The sequence below is a fragment of the Camelus bactrianus genome, chromosome 10 (assembly GCF_048773025.1).
Source record: "Camelus bactrianus isolate YW-2024 breed Bactrian camel chromosome 10, ASM4877302v1, whole genome shotgun sequence".
NCBI lineage: Eukaryota > Metazoa > Chordata > Mammalia > Artiodactyla > Camelidae > Camelus > Camelus bactrianus.
Window position 1 is genome coordinate 50785235 of NC_133548.1, and position 13981 is coordinate 50799215.

Below are 13981 nucleotides of genomic sequence, written 5' to 3' on the forward strand. Positions count from 1 at the left end.
GGCCAGGCCTCTGGGCTCCAGAGAGGAGGCAGGTGGCAATTAGGCTGTGTGCGAGCATGCGCACACACACAGCTGTAACGTGTGTGTCTTCAGTAGAGGAAACCTGCTCAGTGCCACCTGACTCAGCGGCACTTGAGAGCTGGAGGCCGAAACCCGTTTGAGGCAAGAGGTGAAGGTGGAGCTCAAAGGTAAGGCCCCACCCCAGTTTCCCCCATCCCAAGCCCCACCCTCAAACCCAGAAGAAAAGAGCAAATAAAGATTGTGGGGAGACAGGAAGTCTGAGCCAGAAGGGCCCTGAGTGGGCAGGAAAGTGGGCCGGGAGGGGAGCCGTGGCTCCGGCATCGCCCAGCAGGCGTGTGGCAGTGAGGGCTCAGCTCAGAATGCAGCCCTGCGGAGGGGACAGTCTGGGGTTTGAATGCTAACTACCATGTTTGCCTGTCGGTGGCCCCTGAGTGGAGCCCGTCGCTGCCCAGAGTGAGGACTCCGCCCCTCCCCCTCCCGGAGAGCAGAACCACCTGCGGCTCGACTGGCGGCCGGGAAACGGCCAGTCTCTTAGCCTTAAGTCAATGTTGTAACAGTTTTTAGAGCTGGCCTCCTCCACCCTGGGACGGTCTTTCACAGAATTGTTCTGTCCTGGCCATGACCCTCTTCTCCCCTCCAGCCTAGACTCTGCCTGGCCTTTGAGTAAACAGGCCCATTAATCTATTTTTCACAGCAGAAGAGCAGTCTTTCCAGAAGGTTTGTTCTCATACTCCCAAGAACACAGAAATGACATCAGTTTTTAAAATGTCATCTTTTTTTTTTCCTTTACTCTTGCTCTCAAGAGTTTGGAGCAATCAATCACAAATTAGATTTGTATTCTAGAAAGTTCATTTGGCTGAGGGAGACAGGAGCTCAGGGGCAGGAGGGGCCCTGGGGAGAGTGAGGAGGTGATGAGTAGGGGAGCAAGGAATGTGCCAGACCTGGGAGGGGGGCAGAGGTCAGGGGAGGTGGAGTGTGCAGGGCTTGGAACCTGGGGGAGGGGCGAATGGGAGGGGAGGGGAGTGCTTGTCAGGGCAGATAGGAAGGCTGGCTCCGGCCTGGCCTTTGGGGTGGGGTGACCGGGCACAGACAGTCCGGGAGACGGCCCGCACGTGTCCTGGGAGCCTGTGGCAGCACCTGGGGGGACAGGGGTTCCCCACACCACACCCCAACTGCCTGGGATCCTACCTCCACTCATCCCCACAGCTCCCCAGTATGCGGCGGAGGACAGGAGGCCCTGAGTGTCTTTCAGAATGTTCTACACCAGGTGTCAGCGGGGCTCCCTGTTCCTCCTGCCCCTCCCCTCATCCCCTCCGTAGCAGCTGCGTGTGGGCTGCAGGCCAGAGCCTCGGCCTCACTGCTGGACCCAGCCTGATGTCTTCCAAAGCTCCCCACCCCACCCCTGCATGAGCAGTACTGGCCTCTGCACAGAAGTGGGAAGAAGGGAGCTCCCCAAACTCTCAGAGATGGAAGACAGCTGCCTGTGTGGCCTGAGACTCCAGACACAGCCCCCACGCAACCGCGGCTCAAGTGGGTGTCCAAGGGGCCTGCCACAGTGGGGCACGTGCTCCCTCTCACCCCTCAGGGCCCTCCCAGGGGCCAGAGTACCTGAAACCTTCCACTAAATCCAAAGCTTCTTAGCCAAATAAGCCCCTGCCCCCAGGTGCCTGAGGGAACACCAGATCCACCTCTCCCAGGCTGCCCTCTGGACCTAAAAGTCTTTTAAGGCCCAGCCAGGACCCTCTGGGCACCCCATTTGGCAGTATTTCCCCCTATTCCCAACCTCCACCCCACCTCCTCAGTGCTGAGCTGGGACCCCATGACAGAGCCAGATCCCCTCAGCGGGGGTGGGTGGGCATGTGGACTCTGCCTGAGGGAGGGCCATGGGCAGCAGGCCCTCTGGATCTCAGATGGTCCAGGAAGCACCCAGGGTATTCCTTGCACCCATGCTACTCCCCCACCCCGCCTACTGGTGCTGGCCTGGGCAGGACACTGGAGAATCCAGGAACCATTGGATCCAGCTGCCCCCTGACCCTGCACCAGATCCACTAAAGTTCCATTCATCTGCTGAGGTCCTGGGCAACATTTTCCCACCAAGACGATCTCCAGGACCCACAACTGGCAGGGCTTGGTGGGGAGGATTGAGGTTCTCATGGTGGTGCTCTGGGCTCTTTGGGAAACTGCCTGGCAGTTCCTCAAAAACCATCTCATTGCCTTACTCCATTCCTAGGTATTTACCCAAGAGAACTGAAAACCTATGTCCCACAAAAATGTGTATATGGATGTTCATAGAAGTATTGTCCATACTGGCCCCAAAGTGGAAAAATCCCAAAGGCTAAATGGATAAGCAAAATGTGGTAAATATACACAGTGAAATATTACCCAGCCACGAAAAGAAATGAGGTTCTGATACATGCTATGACGTCCATGAACCGTGAAAACAGTTATGCTAAGTGAAAGAAGCCAGATTCTGTTTACAGGGAATGTTCAGAATAGGCACATACACAGAGACAGCAGATTAGTGATTGTCAGGAGTCAGGGGAAGGGTAAATGGGGAGTGACTGCTGATGGGGATAGGATTTCTTGTTGGGATGATGACAATGTTCTGGAATAAGTGGTGGTGATTGTACAACTTTGTGAATAGACTTAAATCCACTGAATCTTACATTTTAAAAGGATGATTTTTGTGGTATGTGAATTATATCTCGATAATAAAAATTTAAAAGATACAGTCAGAGAAGTACCACTCCTCCTCCTTGCTCTCCCAGCCCCATTCCCACATCTTCCCACCCGTTGCCACCTGCCCTTAATGGGAACCAATCTCTTCACTTTCTCATCTGTCCTTCCTGCATTTCCTTTGCATAAATGAGCAGACACGTGTGTATGTCCTCATAGTCTCTTCTCCTTCACATGAAGAGGAGCACACCATACAGATACTCTTGGCTTTTGCTTTTTTTCGCTAAATAGTGCATGCTGGATTTAATGCCATCTAAAGTCAGAGATTTTTTTTTTTACAGCTGCATAGTGCTCCTTTGTATGGATAGGCTATGCTATAGTTTATCCATCACTCTCCATGTTCGGGTACGTTGTTCCCAACATTGTGCAATTAAAAATAACCCTTTAGTGAAAAACCTTTTACATATGTATTTTCACATTTTTGGAGGTCTATCTTCAGGATAAATTCCTAGAAGTGGAATTCCTGGGTTAAAGGGTGAGCATGTATTTAATTTTACTGGGTATTACCAAATTTTCCTCCAGAGGATTACACCAATATGCATTCCCATCAGCAATATATTCGAGTGCCTGTTCTCCCACAACCTTGCCAGCAGAAGATGTTGATATTTTTATTTTTTTGTGAGTCTGATTAGGTAAGAAGCAGTATCCATCTCAGTGTTGTTGTCATTTGCCTTTCTCTAATTTGGAGTGTCCCTGAGCATCTTTCCTCCATATGTTTGAGGGTCATTTTTATATCTTTTCTGGTGAATTGTCTGTTCATGCCTTGCCACCTCATTTTACTATTGGATTTTTAGGTTTTGTTCTCAATTTTTAAGAGTTACTTATATATTAGGGATATTTGCCTTTTGTGATATTATGTTATGAATATTTTCTTCCAGTTTGTCAGTTTTCTGACAAACTTTGTTTATGGTGTTTTGTGTCATGCAAAGTTTTTTTAAAATTTTCATGTAGTTAAATTTATTGGTCTTTTATGCCCTCCGGGTTTTGAAGCATAGTTAGAAAGCCTTTCCCAACATCGAAGTTAAAGAGGAAGTCACCCATGTTTTCTTCTGGTCTTTGTGTGGTTTTAGTTTTTACATTTAGAGCCCCGGTCCATGTAGCTTATTCTTTTGCTGGGTGTGACATATAGATCTAATTTTATCTTTTTCCAAATGGCTACCCAGTTGTCCCAATACCATTTATAACAAGCGCATTTTTAGTATGTGTCAAAGGGGCATATCTCAGATCACTTGGGTAAAGGTGTCTTTGGGTCTATTGCTAAATTCCTAGTTTACTGCAACTTGTCTGTTCATGCACCAGTGCCAACTATTTTCAATTACAGAAGCCTTTATGTTTTAATGTCTGCTAAAGCTGTTTCCACCTCATGGCTTTTCTTTTCCAGTGTTTTCCCTCCTATTCTTGCATGTTTATCTTTCCATACAGACTTTGCAACTCATCTATCTTCATGAAACAGCTTGCTGGTATTTCTATTGGGATTGCATTGAATTTACAAATTAATTTAGGGAGAACTGACATCTTTATAATGTTGACTCATTCTGTCCAAGAACAGGGAGGTCTTCATATTTGTTCTTCATTAGTGTCTTTCAAGAATGTTTCAAAATTTTTCCTCATATAGAATTTATGTATTTCTCCTTAAATTTGTTCCTAAGCATTGAATCTTTTTATTGTTATTATTATGAAGTGCTTTCTCTACCCTTATGACCTCTGTTTATTGTTGGTATATATAAAGGCCATTGGAGTTTGTATTTTAATTTTGTATCCTGCTACTTCACTAAACTCTTACTATTTAAATTAGTTTTATCACTGGTTCTCTAGGGGGTTTTCAGGTATAACATTATATTATCTGCAAAGAGATATAGTTTTTTCCTTCTTTCCTTCTTTATCCAGCCTTAGGCCATAAATTGATTTATTTTGTCTAATTGCATTGGTTAATTCCTCTAGAACAACGTGGAATCATAGTGTAGATAGTGGCTATTCTTGCCGTGTTCCTGATCATAGTGGAAATGCTTCCACTGTTTCCTGATTAAGTAAGATGCTGGCTTTAGGACTACATTTTATCTTGTTAAGTACATACCCACCCCTCATTTCCTATTTCATTGAGTATTTTTATCATGAATCAGTGTTGAATTTTGTTAAAGCCTTTCTTGGCATCTATAGAGAAAAATCATGATTTCCCCTTCGGTTCATGCTTGTTATGGGTTGAATTGTGTCCCCCCAAAGATGTCGAAGTCTAACTCCCTGTGCCTCATAATGTAAACTTACTTGGAAATAGGGTCTTTACAGAGGTGATCAAATTAAAACGGGGTCAGGAGGTGGACCCTAATCCAATGTGACTGGTGTCTTTATAAAAAGGGGAAATTTGGATACAGAAATAGACACACAAAGGGAGAACACATGGGAACATGAAGGCATAGATCATGGTATTGTTTCTATAAGCCAAGGAATGCCAAAGATGCCAGCAAACCACCTGAGGCTAGGAGAGAGGCACAGAGCAGATTCTCCCATATAGCCCTCAGAAGGACCCAACCCTGATGACACCTTGATCTTGGACTTCTAGCCTCCAGATCTGTGAGACAGTAAATTTCTGTTGTTTAAGTACAACAGAGTGCTGTGGTACTCTGTTATGGCAGCCCTGGCAAACTAATGGTATTAATGGATTTGCTAATGTTAAACCAACTTTGCATGCCTGGAATAAATCCCATTTGGCCCTGGCTGGTTCTTAATAATATCCAAGATACTAACAAAATATAAGCAGTGTTTCAGAGCATCATGGAATTAAGAGCAACTCAAAGTTCATTCTGTCCTCCATATCCCCATTTTCCATGGTGTCTGCTCTCCCCTGGAGTCCAATGTGATTCTCCCATTTTCCGAACTCTCAGCAGGATACCATCAGCAGCTACTCCCAACCTGAAAGTTCTGTGTATCCAAGTCCACTCCTCCCCTGCGATCCCGCCCCCTGGCTAGATGGGAGTGGGGGAACTGGTTAACATGGTTAGTTGAATATCCCACCCCAAGACACCAGCCATTTGGAGCCTCTATTTTGAGTCATTGCCCATGCCAAGGGGCTTTTTTAGGGTTCTCAAGTGATAGCTGGGCAATTAGATCTGTTGGGATTTTTAAAAGAAATGATTATTATAAGAATTTCACTTGGGAAACTCTGTTACATACAGGAGCAGTGAAGATAGGGGTTTCTCCATGGCTCTAGTGGGGTGGAGGTTATGAAGTCCTGCAGAACTGGGAAGAGGGAACTATGTCAGCTCTGGGTGACAAGGTCTCTAAGAAGGAGTAGAAAGGGCTACTCTGTGAGGGAATGAGCTCCCAGGTACAAGGGAATGCAAGCAGAGGTTGGACAGCAAGTCAAGGAGCCAGTAGCATTTCTGTGGGGGAGAGAAGAGGAGGAGGAGGCACAAGAGTGGAGTCAGACAGGGTAGGTAGGAACCCAGTTCTGACGTTTCCTAATTGTGTGACCGGGGCATCTCCCTGAGGCTCAATTCTGTCATCTGTAAAATGGGGCTAATGAGGGCTCCTGCCGAGGGTGGTTGTGAGAATTAAATAGGAAAAGCACCTACACAACAGGCCTGGTGATGGCACCATTCAGTGACTCAGTTTATGGCAACCGACCAGCAGGGACCCAGGTCCAGAGCATCATCAGAGCCTCACTCCTTTCCCAGACTTGTTGGGAGACCAGGCTCTTCCTGTCATGTCTGGAAACCTCGCCCCCTGCCCCCAGCCCCCAACAGGACCAGGGCCAATGCCTTCTCACTCCCACCCCACCAGGCTGGGTGCCCTGAACAGGTCACTGTCCCTCTCTAGGTCTCTTTCCTCATCTGTCAGAGAAGGTGGGAGCTGCCAGAGATGGGCTCTGAGGTGGGCCCTCCCAGAACTGACATTCTGGGATGGCCAGGCTTTAACCACCCATGTGCAAGTCTCTGCTTTTGGGGACTCCATGTCTTCACAAAATTGGGGGTTGGGCAAAATAAAAATAGCATCAGCCAAGCCCTGCTGGGCACTTACTCTGAGCCCAGACCCACTCTAGGGGTTTTACGTGGCTCGGTCCATTTAATCCCCATAACAACCCTATGACGTGGGTGCTACTATAAAAATTTTATAAGTGAGGTGATTTGGGCATAGAGAGGTTGGGTCACTTGTCCAATGTCACACAGCTAATATAAGCCCAGCCAGTGAGTCCAGAGTCCATTCTTGCATCCACCACACAACACTGCTTTTGTGGTTCCAACACTGAAATACAAAAGAGGGCCTGAGCTTCCTCTGAACTCCACTGTTGTGTGGGCTGAGGCAGAAACGTTTTCCCAGACGTGACCCCAGCTCCACCTTTGAGCACATCGCAATGCTGCCCAACACCCTACATGCTGGGGCCTTATAGGGCCCCAGGACTTGCCTGTACCTGATCATCACACACTACTGCTAGAAGCTCATTTTACAGACAGGAAAATGAGGCTCTGATAGGAGAGAGAACTTGCCTGGACCACACAGCCAGTAATAGTGAGGACTTGAGCCCAGAGCTGCCTGGCTGCACCAGGTGCTGCTGTCTTCCCCATAATGAGCCTCAGCCTCACCCTCCTACAGACTCCATCACCAACTCCAAGAGAGGCAGCATGAGTTTAGGGCCCTGGAAACAGAGTGGAGAGGTGGGGGTGAGGGGTGTTGCTGAACAGTTGAGGGGGCCAGCGGGCTTCCTGGTGGAGACTCGGCATTAGAGCCAGGCCTGATAGCAAGACATGCCATGTAGAGAGGGAAGAAAGAGCCTTTCAGACTTTGCAGGTCCCCGTTAAACAAGGTCTTCTGAGAGTGGGGAAGCTGGTAGCCCTTGAGAGGAGCAGAGAGGGCTGGGGAGTCTGCAGTGCAGTGGGGTCCTGGGGGAGGGAGTCAGGCAGGGCACAGTCTTGGAACATTGTTTTATGGGTAGTGGGTCATGGCTGCATATTTGCAAGGCTCTGTAAGGGGCTGGAGCTACACGAAGCAGAGAAACAGCTGGGAGGCCTCGGACAGAGGCTGAGGTTGTGGAAGAGGCCTGATTAGTGTGAGTGACTGAAAGGTGGATGAAATCATTTACGGAGACTGGGAACACTGGAGGGGGAGATGAGTGGGCCTGAGTTTCTCTGTCTAAAAAGTGGCTGACACAGGTGTGGGATGAGCAGAACAGACACATCTGCCCTGCTGATCCAGAGCCCATACATACTGTGTGCCAAGGCTGGTGGTTCACAAACCTTCTCAGTCTTAGTCTGGAAACCTGCCCCTCCTGCCGTCGTCCTATCACAGCTCGAGTAAATGAAACCTTAGTATGGCCCCGGAGCCAGCTTTCCCCATCTGACAAGGGCTCTCTTTGAGCTTCCTGGATTGTGTGAGTCGCGTTCCTTCATCGCAAGTCTTAGGAATGAAATATGAACATGGAGATGGGGAAAAGATGGGCGCTTGCCTCTTTGAGACTTCTTTTCCCATCTCCCTGCATTGGTCTTGCGGGTCTCTGCAGGAGATGCGTGCTTAAAGCTCCGCGGGCCTGAGAGCCTCCAGGGGCTCGCACGGAATCCTCAGGCAGCTGCCTCCCTGGGCTGGGCCCTGGGAGAGGGTGGGCTCCCGGAGATGTTCCACAGCGGATAGAGCGAGGTTGGAACGGAGGGAGGGAGAGCGCGGGCCGGGTCGGGCTGAGCCGCCCGGGTCCCCAAATCCTCTCCACCTCTGCTGCGGGAACTCCGCATCCTCCTCCCTGCCAGTTCGCCTCACAGCTCGGCTCTAGTTCGCATGCGCTGCAATCCTAGCCCGCCCGCCCCTCTGGAGACCACGCCTCTGTCCCAAAATGGGCGGAGGCCGCGGGGAGGGGCGGGTCGCCCGGGAGTCCCAGTTCGAGCCCCCGCCCCAGGCCAGCCCCAGCTGATCTCCGGCTGGAGCCGGAGGCTGCTGTTTGGGGCCGGTCCAGCCTCTGCTCCAGTGCGTGCTCGGCCCTGCGTCCCTAGAGTCCGCTGGCCCCGCGGCGTCGCGGCGGGTAGGAGGCGCTGCGCTGAAGGAGGTGTGTGCGAGCGCGCGTGTGTTCATGTGTGTGTTTCGGATGTGTGTGTGCGCGCGCGCGGGTGCAGCGCGGGCCAGTGCATGCCCTGTGAGCACGAATCTGTGGGTGGGGGTGCACATCCCGCAGCCGGCGAGGAAGGAGATGTGCGCTGGCCTTGGGGCCCCGGGGGGCGGGGATCTCTAGTATCAGCCCAGGTTCCTGGTGTTCGTCCCCACCCCCACCCGGTGAGTTGCCTCTTCCCACTGACCCCCGGTGTTCCGGAGCCAGTTTCCTAGTTCAGACGCGCTAGGGTTTAGCTCTCGGGGTTTGACCGGCTCTTCCCCTCCTCAAACCCCACAATTTCGCTTTCCTATCCCTTCTCAGCCTTCTACTCCTTCGATTCCACACCCCCTCCTGGGAACCTCCCCATCCCCCTTCCCTGGAGGCTTGGGAAAGATGGCAAGGCCAAAGTCGATTCCCTTCCTGACCCTCTTCCCAGGTCATGGGGTCCTATTTCCTGGGCTGCTGGGCTTGGATGTGTCTGTGAGGGCGTGGGGAGGTGGGGGAGAATCTGAGGGAGAATGGCTCTTGGGCTTGGATGTGTCTGTGAGGGCGTGGGGAAGTGGGGGAAAATCTGAGGGAAATTGGATCTTGGGCTTCTCTCATTCTGCCTCCGCCCTTCATAGTTGGGAGTCTAGGGCAACCTACCTGGGGTCCAGGGGTGAAGTAGGACAGGTCATTAACAGGTGCCAAGTTCTCTCCAGGCTTCATTTCATGTGGTGGGATTCAGCCCTAGACCCCACAGGGTTGAGGAGAGAGGGACAGAGAAGGTGAAATGAGCTACTCTCTCTCAGGGCTGCTGAGCCACAATTTGCACCTGGGTTGTCCTGGCTCTCAAACCAGAACCCTCTCCCAGGACCAGCATTTGAAAGAAGGGTGCCGAGGGCAATTATACCTAGGATTCTGGGGAAGGAGAAATCTGGGCAGACTTCCTGGAAGAGAGGGGTTTGAGGGTGGGGCTCAAACTACCCTTTGAGGGTGCAGCCTCCTGGGGAATCACTGCGTTCTGTTGCAAGGATTGAGACCCTCCCACCCAAGGTCTTTGGGCCTGGTCTTTGCTCCAGTCCCCAGAGTCTTGGTGTTGAGGTGGGGAGTCCTGGCTGCTGGCTGAGGGCTTGCAGGGTAGGGTGGGCCCAGCTGTTGCTGCTTCAGGCCAAAGCTAGGAGCCAGGAAGAGATGCTTAAGTGGGGTCAGTGCCCTGAGGACCAGTTCTTCTGACTGGTGAGGCAGATGGGTAAAACAGAGAAGCCCCTGTCCAGAGTTGCACCCAGGTGTTGGAAGCCAGTCCCTGCCTGGGAGCTGGGGAAGATTTCATTGTGAAGACATCGGTGCTGGGTCTTGAAGGATGAGAAGTTCACCAAGCAGAGGAGAAAGGGCAGGACACTGCAGGTGCAGGGAATAGCTGGGTAAAGGCCTGGAGGCATGCAGCTGAATGATAGCCTGTGGAGAGTGGCATGAAGTCCTCAGGTGTGTGTCCCAGAAGAGTCATTGTTGACTCTGTGGTGAAGGACTTGCAATGGAGGCCAGTGAGGAGGAGGCCAGAGCAAGGAGAGGCCCCCTCTCCTCTCCTCTCCCCTCCCCATCTCCCCACCCAGGGCCAGGCTTGGCGCTGGAGATCTGATAGAGGTTCCTAGAGCAGGGGTGGGGGTGAACAGGAAGTGCTAAGAGGCTGCATGGGGCCCCCAGTGAGGAAGAGGGGATGAGGGAGCCCTGTCAGAGGTGGAGCCACCAGTCGGGGTGGAGCTAGTCCCGGGAAGTTGATGAGATGAGGGTTGGACACAGTGGTTTGAGAGGCTTGTGGGCTTTTGGGGTGATAATCCAGAACACTGCTCCCAGGCCAGTGTTGTCTCTGGCTACTTCTGCCCCTCCTTTCCCTGCGGGCTGTCAGGACAGCCCTGAAGCCCTGGTCCCTGAACAGGAGACCCTCCTGGAGCCGCCAGTGGGCACAAGGAAGCTTCTCTTAATGACACCTCCTACCTGCATGACCTGTCATTGTGTCCAGCTTCTTCCTTGATGAGACAGGCTTGGCACGTGACCTTGAGGCAAGGAACTTCCTCTGTGAGTTTCAGTATCCTTGTATGCGAAATGGGGGTAAATGCTGCCTAATCTCAGAGATCTAGGGGATGATGATGAAGTAAATCACGTTACTAAAAATGCTTTATGAAGTACATGGTGTTTGGTAGCCATTACAACTAATAGTAACTAATAATCAGCATCACGTAGTCCCTTCTTCCCTGGCCAGGGGTGCGGGGGTAGTGGACGACCCAGAGGAAGGAGGGGCCTGACTTTGGGAGAAGGGTGAAAGGAAACAGGGTCTTCCCCACTGAAGTGGAAGCCCCTCTTGGCTTCTGTGGTGGAAAACTGTGGCCCTCTTAGCCCCCTCATGTAGGCAGGCTTGCTGTCTGGGGCCCAGCAGGCGTGGAAGTGTCTTGTGCCCAGTGCCTCACCTGGCTCTGAGAGAGGCCTTTCCCTGCCTCTGTGTCCTCAAATGTTTTGAGTGCCTTTAGAGCCGCCTTCCCTCCACCTCTCTAGCCCCTCCAGAGACCTCTTCTGCGCCTTCACGCCTTGCCTTTTCTGCTCAAAACATTCCTTGGCTGAGAGTGGTCCCCCAGGGGCCTCTCCTGCAGCCGTCTCTGTAGCCTCTCCTCCCTGGGCTGGTGTGACGGCCTGGAATGGCCTCACTTCAGTTCAGGCTGAGCTGCCGACTTCGCTTTGGCCTCAGGCCTTGTCTTTCCCTGCTCACTAGTGGCAAAATGGGCCAAGTACCTTTGGGGTTTTAATCCAGGATGTTTTAGGAAGCTAGCCCTCAAGCTTGGACACAGAAAGTTGTGGAATGTGGGCATTGCTGGCCTGTAATGGCCTGAGTTACTGCTCCCTGTTCTAATGTTTCAGGGATGTGTTTCTAGGGGCCCAGCTTCCCTGGGGCTAGGAGTGTGAGGGTGCCGCTGGCTGAGGCTCTGGTGGCCTGTGGGCATGGGCTGTGGTTTTCTGCCACACTGGTGCATGTGGCCAGAACAGACCAAGCCCATCCATAGGTACCCAGCTGAGCAGCACTGTCAGGGTGTTCCCAGGGTGGCTACAGGATCTTGTGGCCCGAGGGACAAGAGACAGAGATCCTGCTGGCCTTATCTGTCTGCCCTTGCAGGCCAGCCCCTGCCCCAGTGCCCCCTGCTGCTGTGTAACTTCTGCCAGTCTGGGTGAGGGAGGTGGGACTCAACTGATTTGTTACTAATAATAGTCACTAAGACACTAGCGCTTGGGAGGATTGTTTTCCATTGGAGCAACTGAAGGAGTAATAACTTCATCTTCACTCCCTCCCTCACTTCCTCGAGCAGGAGAGAGGTGCGAGGCCACAGGCCCACCACACTGTGGTTCAGGAATGGTATTGTTTCCTAGCGAAGCTGTAACAAGTTAACACAGACAGAGTGGCTGAAAACAGTACAAATTTATTCTCTTACTATTTTGGAGGTCAGAAGTCTGAAGGGAGTCTTATGGGCTGAAACCAAGATGTTGTCAGGTGGTTCCTTCCAGAAGCTCCAGGGGAGCCAGTGTTCCTTGTGGCCTCGTCACTCTAGCATCTCCTGCTGTTGTCACACTGCCGTTTTCTCTTTTGGAGTCAGATCTCCCTCTTAAGGACACCTTGATTACATTTAGGGGCCACCCACATAATCCAGGATAATCTCCCCATCTCAAGATCCTTAATCACATCTGCAAAGTCCTTTTGCCATATAAGGTAATAGTCTAAGGTTCCAGGGATTAGGAGCTTGATATTTTGGGGGCCATTATTCAGGCTACCACAGGAATCAACTGCAGTGTCACTGCAGGTCGTTCTCTGAGATTCCCCCTCCTGGGTGCCCAGAGCTGCTGGTTTCCCCCCAAGGGTGTCACCTTCATTGTCCCCACACCCCCACCCCAGCCTAGGAGCTTTTGCAGGCAGAGTCTGGGCTGCTGCTTCTCTGGCCCCAGAGCCTAGCCTGAGACCATGGTAGCCAGAGCTCAGGGAGGTCTGGGTGAAGGGAATGTGATGGTATTGTCCCCACGGGTTGCTCCAGTGACCATACCCAGACAACACTCAGTTAAGCCTTTCAGAGTGTAGCGCAGCTTATTTCAGATGTTCATTCAATCACCCCAGTGCTCTTGAGGGTCTCTTGATCGCCACCGTCACCTTGTGAGGGTGAGGCTGGGCCAGGAGCCCCATTTTGCAGATAAGTACACCGAGGCCGAATGAGGCTAAATCCTGCCTGGAGCCGAGATGTGTGAGGGGAGCTGGCGTGGGGGCAGGTTGGGCCAACAGAGTGAAGACCTGCATTTTATTGGTGAGAACTCTGAGGCACTAGGAAGGGAACCATTTTGCCCCTCCCTGAGCCGCAGTCTCCCCACTTGAGGATGAGGATGTCAGTAGGACATTCTGAGGCTCTGATTGGCCTTCTGCCTGGCGTTCAAGGCTGCCATGGGCCGGAACGTGACATGGGGCACAGCAGAGCCTGGAGCCCGGAAGTACTGCCCGCTTGCCACTTACCCAGAGACGTGGTTGTCATCTGGGAGGTGGTGAGCCTCCTGGTGCCTCCAAGGAAGGCCCTCCAGCCAGACTCCCAGAGAGCGCCTGGCCTGTGTGCTGCGCACCCTGCCCCGGTGTGGGTCTCCGATCCCCACTGCCAAGGCCGTGCTTTGTGGGGCCATTTCTACAGCCTGGTCTCCCTGCATGCATCCTCACCTCCTTTCCATCCAACCTTCTTGTGCATCGTTCAGGAGCCCCGCTCACACCCCAGCACACTCCCGAGTCCTCAGCCTGGCTTTCCAGCCCCCATGACCCAGCTGTGGCAATGTTTCTGTGCTTGCCCCTTCTTCGTTCTTCCCTCCCTCCTGCACCATCCTCCAGCCTTGCCTGAATGGTTTCTTCCTCCCAGAATGTTCTGTCCTCCTCCGAACCTTCCACTTCTGCCTCAAAAATCACAGCCCACCTGTTGAGCTCCTGCTTAGATAGATGCTACCTCCTCCCTGACACTGTGCTCTTAGAGCCGATCTCTGCTCCTGGTGCGTGCTGGGGTTGCTGTTTCTCCTTCACCAGGCGCACCTCCCAGGCCGGCCCTGTCTGACTCCTCGCTGCCCCCTTGGCCAGATACAGGCACAGAAGTTGAACAGCGAGACAAAACTGACAGG

At 52.1% G+C, this 13981-nt stretch overlaps 1 protein-coding gene across 5 annotated transcripts in view; it reads left to right on the plus strand.

Annotated features, from left to right (window-relative positions):
- Positions 1-34: 34 nt before the first annotated feature.
- The window catches only part of CAPN5 (calpain 5), a 59534-nt gene continuing 45587 nt past the window's right edge, over positions 35-13981 (plus strand). For 2 of the 5 annotated variants that reach the window (XR_012509756.1, XM_010973469.3), the window contains exon 1: positions 8584-8782. The gene's annotated coding sequence lies outside the window, so the exon portion shown is untranslated. Of the gene's footprint in view, positions 189-8583; positions 8783-8983; positions 9007-13981 lie in introns of those variants that run through there. The other 3 variants (XM_010973470.3, XM_045509028.2, XM_045509030.2) reach the window with 3 other exon arrangements.